Source organism: Balaenoptera acutorostrata, chromosome 14 (genome assembly GCF_949987535.1).
Source record: "Balaenoptera acutorostrata chromosome 14, mBalAcu1.1, whole genome shotgun sequence".
NCBI classification, from domain to species: Eukaryota; Metazoa; Chordata; class Mammalia; order Artiodactyla; family Balaenopteridae; genus Balaenoptera; species Balaenoptera acutorostrata.
This window is the reverse complement of record NC_080077.1, coordinates 37,349,866-37,359,859: the sequence shown is the minus strand read 5'-3', so window position 1 is coordinate 37,359,859 and position 9,994 is coordinate 37,349,866.

Sequence of the window (9,994 nt, the reverse complement as noted above, 5' to 3'; positions counted from 1 at the left end):
TAAAATGGACAACCTGGAAGAAATGGACAGATTCTTAGAAATGCACAAACTGCCGAGACTGAACCAGGAAGAAATAGAAAATATGAACAGACCAATCACAAGCACTGAAATTGAAACTGTGATTAAAAACCTTCCAACAAACAAAAGCCCAGGACCAGATGGCTTCACAGGCGAATTCTATCAAACATTTAGAGAAGAGCTAACACCTATCCTTCTCAAACTCTTCCAAAATATTGCAGAGGGAGGAACACTCCCAAACTCATTCTACGAGGCCACCATCACCCTGATACCAAAACCAGACAAAGATGTCACAAAGAAAGAAAACTACAGGCCAATATCACTGATGAACATAGATGCAAAAATCCTCAACAAAATACTAGCAAACAGAATCCAACAGCACATTAAAAGGATCATACACCATGATCAAGTGGGGTTTATCCCAGGAATGCAAGGATTCTTCAATATACGCAAATCAATCAATGTGATACACCATATTAACAAATTGAAGGAGAAAAACCATATGATCATCTCAATAGATGCAGAGAAAGCTTTTGACAAAATTCAACACCCATTTATGATAAAAGCCCTGCAGAAAGTAGGCATAGAGGGAACTTTCCTCAACATAATAAAGGCCATATATGACAAACCCACAGCCAACATTGTCCTCAATGGTGAAAAACTGAAACCATTTCCACTAAGATGAGGAACAAGACAGGGTTGCCCACTCTCACCACTATTATTCAACATAGTTCTGGAAGTCCTAGCCACAGCAATCAGAGAAGACAAAGAAATAAAAGGAATCCAAATCGGAAAAGAAGAAGTAAAGCTGTCACTATTTGCAGATGACATGATACTATACATAGAGAATCCTAAAGATGCTACCAGAAAACTCCTAGAGCTAATCAATGAATTTGGTAAAGTAGCAGGATACAAAATTAATGCACAGAAATCTCTTGCATTTCTATACACTAATGACGAAAAATCTGAAAGTGAAATTAAGAAAACACTCCCATTTACCATTGCAACAAAAAGAATAAAATATCTAGGAATAAACCTACCTAAGGAGACAAAAGACCTGTATGCAGAAAAATATAAGACACTGATGAAAGAAATTAAAGATGATACAAATAGATGGAGAGATATACCATGTTCCTGGATTGGAAGAATCAACATTGTGAAAATGTCTCTACTACCCAAAGCAATCTACAGATTCAATGCAATCCCTATCAAACTACCACTGGCATTTTTCACAGAACTAGAACAAAACATTTCACAATTTGTATGGAAACACAAAAGACCCCGAATAGCCAAAGCAATCTTGAGAACGAAAAATGGAGCTGGGGGAATCAGGCTCCCTGACTTCAGACTATATTACAAAGCTTCAGTAATCAAGACAGTTTGGTATTGGCACAAAAACAGAAATATAGATCAATGGAACAGGATAGAAAGCCCAGAGATAAACCCACACACATATGGTCAACTTATCTTTGATAAAGGAGGCAAGCATATACAGTGGAGAAAAGACAGCCTCTTCAATAAGTGGTGCTGGGAAAATTGGACAGGAACATGTAAAAGTATGAAATTAGAACACTCCCTGACACCATGCACAAAAATAAACTCAAAATGGATTAAAGACCTAAGTGTAAGGGCAGACACTATCAAACTCTTAGAGGAAAACATAGGCAGAACACTCTATGACATACATCACAGCAAGATTCTTTCTGACCCAGCTCCCAGAGAAATGGAAATAAGAACACAAATAAACAAATGGGACCTAATGAAACTGAAAAGCTTTTGCACAGCAAAGGAAACCATAAACAAGACCAAAAGACAACCCTCAGAATGGGAGAAAATATTTGCAAATGAAGCAACTGACAAAGGATTAATCTCCAAGATTTACAAGCAGCTCATGCAGCTCAATAACAAAAAAACAAACAACCCAATCCAAAAATGGGCAGAAGATCTAAATAGACATTTCTCCAAAGAAGATATACAGATGGCCTACAGACACATGAAAGAATGCTCAACATCATTAATCATTAGAGAAATGCAAATCAAAACTACAATGAGATATCATCTCACACCGGTCAGAATGGCCATCATCAAAAAATCTAGAAACAATAAATGCTGGAGAGGGTGTGGAGGAAAGGGAACACTCTTGCACTGTTGGTGGGAATGTAAATTGATACAGCCACTATGGAGAACAGTATGGAGGTTCCTTAAAAAACTACAAATAGAACTACCATACGACCCAGCAATCCCACTACTGGGCATATACCCTGAGAAAACCATAGGTCAAAAAGAGTCATGTACCAAAATGTTCATTGCAGCTCTATTTACAATAGCCAGGACATGGAAGCAACCTAAATGTCCATCGACAGATGAATGGATAAAGAAGATGTGGCACATATATACAATGGAATATTACTCAGCCATAAAAAGAAATGAAATGGAGGTATTTGTAATGAGGTGGATGGAGTTAGAGTCTGTCATACAGAGTGAAGTAAGTCAGAAAGAGAAAAACAAATACAGTATGCTAACACATATATATGGAATCTAAGGGAAAAAAAAAAAAAAAAAAGGCCATGAAGAACCTAGTGGCAAGACGGGAATAAAGACACAGACCTACTAGAGAATGGACTTGAGGATATGGGGAGGGGGTGGGGTGAGATGTGACAGGGTAAGAGAGTGTCATGGACATATATACACTACCAAATGTAAAATAGATAGCTAGTGGGAAGCAGCCGCATAGCACAGGGAGATCAGCTCGGTGCTTTGTGACCACCTAGAGGGGTGGGATGGGGAGGGTGGGAGGGAGGGAGATGCAGGAGGGAAGAGAAATGGGAACATATTGTATATGTATAACAGATTCACTTTGTTATAAAGCAGATGCTAACACACTATTGTAAGGCAATTATACTTCAATAAAGATGTTTGAAAAAAAAAAAAAAAAGAACTCTTACAACTTAACAGTAAAAGACAACCCAATTAATAAATGAGCAAAGAATTTGAATAGACATTTCTCCAAAGAACATATACAAATGACCAATAAGCACATGAAAAGATGCTCAGTATCTTTAGTCATTATAGAGATGTAAATCAAAATCACAAGATACCACTTCATAATCACTAGATGGTTGTAATAAAGACACAATAACAAGTGTTGCTGAGGATGTGGAGAAATTAGAATATTCATACTTTGCTGGTGGGAGTATGCAATGGTGCGGCCACTTTAGAAAATAATTTGGCAGTTCCTCAAAAAGTTAAACATAGAGTTACCATATGACCCTGCAATTCCACCCCTAGGCGTGTATACCCAAGAAAACTGAAAATGTATGTTCACACAAAAACCTGTACATGAATGTTCATAACAGCACTATTTATAATAGCCAAGAAGTAGAAACAACACAAATGTCCATCAACTGATGAAAGGTTAAACAAAATGTGATCTACAATGGAATATTATTCAGTCATAAAAAAGAATGAAGTACTGATACATTCTACAACATATATGAACCTTGAAAGAAGCCAGTCACGAGAGGTCACAGACTGTATAATTCCATTTATAGGAAATGTCCAGAACAGGCAAATCCATAGTGACAGAAAGTAAATTAGTGGTTGCTTAAAGAGAGGAGGGGAAGCGGGGAGTAACTGCCAATGGTTATGGGGTTTATTTTTGGGATAATGAAAATGTCCTGGAATTAGTGATGATGGTTGGACAACCTTCTGAATATATTAAAAAGCACTTAATTGTACACCTTAAAAGGGTGAATTTCATGATATGTGAATTAAACCTCAATTTTTAAAAAATCTGAATCTAGGGAGTAACAAGTTGTATCAAATGGACTATATATTCTGGCATGTACTCTGCTGTGTTACATGCGCACAGTGAGGGTAAAGTTCAAGAAGACAGGTAGAGGTCTATCACTTAAAAAATGAACAAAATCAATATTTTTTTTCCTTCAGGCAGAAAAACTATTATGCACCCATGACAAGGAGGTTAGTGACTATTTCCAGAACTGATGTAGACTTTGAAAAATGAAGTGTCTAGTGCTGAGATATGTCACTGGTGGTTTTGAGACCAAAAATGCAAGGTGTTTAAATTCCTAGATCACACTTTTCTATTAAGCAAACAAAAGTCAGAGCATAGTTATGTTTAATTTTAAATCTGCACCCCTCCCTAATCAGGCTCTCTAGCCAGAGGGGCTGTGACATTTTCCGCTGTCCTAGTTAGCATGGTCTTTTGAGATGAGAGAAAAAAAGCATGTCACCAAAAAAAGAGAAAGTTTAAGAAAGACTTTGTATTTGAAAAGACTCTACTTCTATTTAAAAAAAACAAACAAACAACTAAATAGTTTTGCACTTTTACCACAGAGAAAATATATACCATTTCAGGATAGCAGTTACCTCCAGAGAGGAAGGGAAGGAGAAGTAATGAGGAGAGAGGAGAGATGGATGGGGGAGGCCTCTATCTTTAACATTATGTTTTTATAAAGATATAGAGAAAGCTAAAGTATTTACATTTGTTTAATTTTAGTGATAGATATATAGGCATCTATTATTTTAATTTCTGAACTCAATATTTCAAAATTTTAAAACTATTTTTAAGTTATTTGATATTAAAAACATGATATATTTGTCACTGTGATAATATTTTCTCAGCCTGAACACATTTTATGCTTTATTTTATTTAAAAAAATTTTTTCTGGTTGTAGTTAATAATAGCTAAGTACTGCTATCAGCTGGCAGAAAGTCCTTAAAAATACATCTGGTCAGTCATGAAACATTTATTCAGGACCTACCATGGTACCATGTGCCAAGTGCTATAAAATTTGCTCACGAGACAAAGATAATAAGACACAGTCTCTGTCCTCAAAAAGCTCTCATCCTAGTGGATAATTCAGACAGATGAATGCACAATCCCAATACAATTTAGTAAGTGCTAAGAGAGATCTATGCACAGTAGGTATGGACTCAGAGAAGGGAGTAAAAAAGCAAAATCAGTCATATATACTCCCTCTTCTCCCTAATGAGTTAATAAACACCAGATACATCAACCCTGGGTGGGGGAGAGGTTGTGGGGAGACAACAAAATATTTATTTTATCTAGCATAATGACACAACCCACTGAATGTGGGCCACAACTATAATTTTCCCCCCTGTAATTTTTTAAAGCTTTAATTTTATATGTTTATTTTAATCAAATGCATTTAGCCAGCTATGAAATTTCTGCATACTTATACTAAGGAAACTTTTGTGGCTAACATTTTTTACTACATGGAAGTCATCGTGCATGGATTATTTCATTAACTCTTCATAATGTCTCTTGGAGATAGGTGCTGTCTGTATCCCCATTTTACAGATGAGAAGACTAAGCCTCAGAGTAACTAGAAAAAGTCTCCAAGTTCGCTCCAGTTAAATGGAGCCCTTAACCATCTGTCCATGCTACATCAATGTCACTTATATAAGGGAAAAATTAAAGATCCACAGAACCCTCTATTAGCACAGAGAATACTTTTATCATGATGCTTGGAATTCCATCCAATTTTCAAAATGAAAAAAGACCTTGAAATTATTTGTCTCCTTATATGTTAGTAACAGAGTGCTTGTATATTTAATCTTTAGCTCTGTAAAGTGTGCAAAGGGAAACCAACCTAAAAGCATTCATTTTCTGTGATCAACAACTGGATTAGGTTCTGGTCAATTAAAATGGTCTCCCCAAGCTTCTCAACAGGATGGTGGCTGATGTTAAGAAAGAGTCCTTATTGAGACCTACAGACTGCTTTATTAAAAAAAAAACAAGGATATCACTCCTCAGTGGAGTTTGGACTAGGGCGACACGGTGCCACTGGCAACCAGCAGGGTGTTAGAAACAAACAAAAAGAAAAGCCATGTATTGTTTAATAGAGATCTGCCACTGAAGAGACTCTTATCAGAACCTCTTTGTTCCCAAGGCTGGGAGGATTTGCCACAGACTCACCAAACAACAAGAACACAAGCACATCGTACAGAAGAAAAACACATCAGAAACTACCCAGGAGCCCAGGAGGTCAGGGATATAGCCACCTCGGAGTGGGAGCGCAGAGGCTGATTTTCCGAACAGCTCTCCAACTTTGGGAGATGCCAAACTCCTGGGACAACAGGGGCTGAAGCTTCAGGGCTGCCAAGAGACACAGAACTGTTGACATTTAGATGAAACATGAAAGAAAGGGCCAAGCTGCTGTATTTTTATTGTTTTAGTTCAGGTCTGGGCTAAGTGGGCTTCTGTGTTTCTCAGTGACCCAGCCACCTTCGGACTACACACCCATGAGAATCCTTCCTAGCCTATCAAGTATGAAAACAAATTTGGTTGATTCTTCTCCAGAGAGATCTTGGTAATCACACAGCAGGTTGTGCCTCTCACTCAAAGGCATTTCCTTGTATTTCAGTGACCTTTGCTTTTACCCTTCGCTTCCCACCTCTGCATGCCTCCCTCGGACACTGTGCTACATATGACGTTGCTTTGTGAGCTCCCAAGACTTCTTCCGTTCTCTAATAAAGAATTCTTTGACTGAGGCTTAGGTCACAATAATGACAGTGATGGTCCTCAAAGAGGCCAGGCCAAGGCTGAGGAGGCATCCAACTCCCTGATAATTCCCTTCATTGGAAATAATGCATAAAGCAGGAATTCTATCTGGGTGGCCTGGATTTGAAACTTACTTAGCTTCCATCTTTTCCCTTTTTTAAGAACACAGATTAAACAAAAGGCTAAATTTTGCTAGAGTTTCAGAAAGCAACACTAAAATGGCAAATTACCTAAACAAAGTGACTTATTTATTCACAGGGATAACTATGGAGCCATAAAAAGCATAAAAGCACTCTGTATGAAAATGCAGATAGCATTGTGAGTTAAGAATTCAACTAAATATTTAGTTTATATTCTCTATTTAAAATTCTGAAACCTACCAGGGATAACTAAGATCAGAATCTGATGGTTCTTAGTTTGTCTCATAAGGACACAATTCAGAAAATGATGCTTTGTATGTACAATAATCTCAGAGAAAATATGGCCCCCAAGTTTGCAGTTTCTTAGAAAGAGAGCTCTTCTGTAATGGCTTAGAATTCCATGTGGTTGTGATATTTCCAGAATGAAGGACTAAGTCAATCCTGATGAAACTTTGAAAGATGCCACCAAGTCTAAATGTTTCAAAGCCAACACTTGAACTGCTAAATCATTCCCTCTGTTTTAAAGGAGTGATTATTTGATTGGCAATGGGGGTGGAGAGAAATCCTTCACCAGTAATGCATATGGGCACATCATCTCCATGATTACATATGAAAGAGGATGGGATCTGGGGAAAACCTCCTGATTCATTCAGACACACAAATCATCCAGAGGAGGGGGTTACCCCATTTTCTCTTGAACTCTAGTAGGAAATTTCCCATGCCATAATTGTATTTGTTATAGTGCGCTGATCAAAGTCCATAAATTCCTCCATCTATCCTCATTCAGGGAAACCATATGGCATTACTAGGAGAGTCACATGTAAGGCTGGTTTGTTATATACATGATTAAATACCCATGCGGGAAAGGAACACTGGGGAGAGCAAAAGCATTTAAAAGAAGAGACTAAAAGCATGAACTCTAAGAGACACGTGGATATATATTCTACTCCTGTAAGATCGAAAGTGGTAAGTCTATACAGAAAACATACTGCAGTATGATCATTAAGAGAAAAGAGGAGGGATTCCTGAAAATAACAGGTAGTACCTCTCAGCAGCTGTCCACATAGAGCCATTTAGGTCTTCATCAAAAATTCTAGAAGGCAGATACGGTTATTCTGAAATTTATTGTATCAGACAGTCTTATGATCTTGTGCTCTGTTTGGTAGCAAGGAAAATACCATTTAGTAAAAAAACAAGGAGGTAGCATTTTTTTTCCCTATCAGATTGGTGAAGATGAGAAAGTTTGATAATTCCCAGAATCTGTGTAGATACAAGGAAATAGATACTATTGGAGTAAGTAAGATTTTGGAAATACTATTTGACCATATTTATCAAATTTTAAAATTTGCATAAACAATGGCCCCACAATTACATGGTTAGGTACAAGATACAAAAATGTATACACACCTATGAGTATCTATTGTAGCAATTTTTATTCTAGCAAAACATGGAAGACGTCTGAATATCTGATAGTAGAGGAACGACTAAATGAATTAGAATAATCCATTCAATAGAAGAACATACCGCCAGTAAGAAGGAATAAGGTAAATCTACCTATTTCTGTGTCCAAAACTTTTTAACTCATAAAATAGGAGTCTACTTGTGAAAAGAGAGAAAGAAAGAAAGAAAAGAAGAAAAGAAGAAAAGAAAGAAAAATTTTAAAGCATAAGGCACATCTGATAAATGTTTGTTTATAACAAATAATAGAAATAACATAGAAAATTTTTTTAATTTCTGTAAGAAATTTTTAGTAAAATGCCCCCAAGAAGTGGGAATTTGAAGAGAAAATGATTTTTACTTTTCATTTTATACCCTTCTGTTTGATTTTTTTTCTTTTAAATAAGCATGTAAGCATATAATTTTAAAAAGCTAACTTGTAAAACATCATCTATAGCCCAAAGTTTCTCTTTTTCCTAAGAAAACTTTATCGAAGTACAATTTAAATACAATAAAATGCACTGATTTTAGGCGAACAATTCAATGAGTTATGACGAATTGAATACACTCATGTAACCACCATAATAATCATGATATAGAATATCTCCATTACCCCTAAAATTTGCTCCTATCACTTTGCTACCAATCCCATAACCCTATCCCTGGGTCCCAGAAACCACTGATTTGCTTTCTTTCACTAGTTTTGTTTTTTCTAGAACTTCATATACTGTAATCATATAAAATTAAATTTTGCTTCTGACTTTTTTCAATTAGCATAATACTTTTAAGATTCATCAACATTGTTATATGTATCAGTAGCTTAATCCGTGTTACTGCTGAGTAATATTCCATTGTGTGGATATACCATCGTTAACCCACTCACCAACTAATAGCCATTTGGGGTCATTCCAACTGTCAACTATTATAAATAAAGCTGCTGCTTTGAGTATTCAAGTATAATTTTTCTACAGACATATGTTTTCATTTTTCCTCAGTAAGTACCTAGGAGTGGAATTATTGTGAAACATCATAAGTTTCATTGATTTTCCTCCATTTTCTTTCATTTATTTCAGTTCTAATCTTTATTATTTCCTTCCTGTGCTTACTTTGTGTTTAATTTTCTCTTATTTTCCTAGTTTCTTAAGGTAGAAGCTTAAATCATGAATTTGAGAACTTTCTTGTGTATCTAATAGAAATTAATGCTTTAAATTTTTATCGAAACACGGCTTTCACTGCACGTATTTTGATAATTGTGCTTTCATTTTTATTCAGTTCAAAATAATTTCTAATTTTCTTTGTAATTTCTTTGGCCCATTTTTTTTTTAATGGATTTGTTTCATTTTCAACTATTTGAAGATTCCTCAAATAGATATCTACCTTTTATTGATTTCTCATTTAAAATCATTGTGATTAGAGAACATACTGTGTATAATTTCAAATGTTTTAATTTTATTGAGATTTGGTCTATGGCTCAGAATATGATCTACCTTGGTGAATATTCCACGTGCACATGAAAGGAATATTTATTCTGCTGTTGTTGAGTGAATGGTTCTATAAATGTCAACTAGGTCAATTTGGCTGATAGTGTTGGTCAGTCTCCTTTTCCTCAATGAGTTTTCTGTCTACTTATTCCATCGACAAAGAAGACTGTTAAAATCTCCAGCTATATTTGTAGGTTTATCTAGTTCTCTTTTCCTTTCTATCAGATTCATTTCATATATTTTGAAGCTCTTTTGTTATGTGCATTAACATTTAGGCTTGTTAAGTTCTCATAATGAATTTACCACTTATCATTTTAAAATGTCCCTCTTTATCCCTGGTATATTCCTTATTCTGAAATTTACTTCAACAT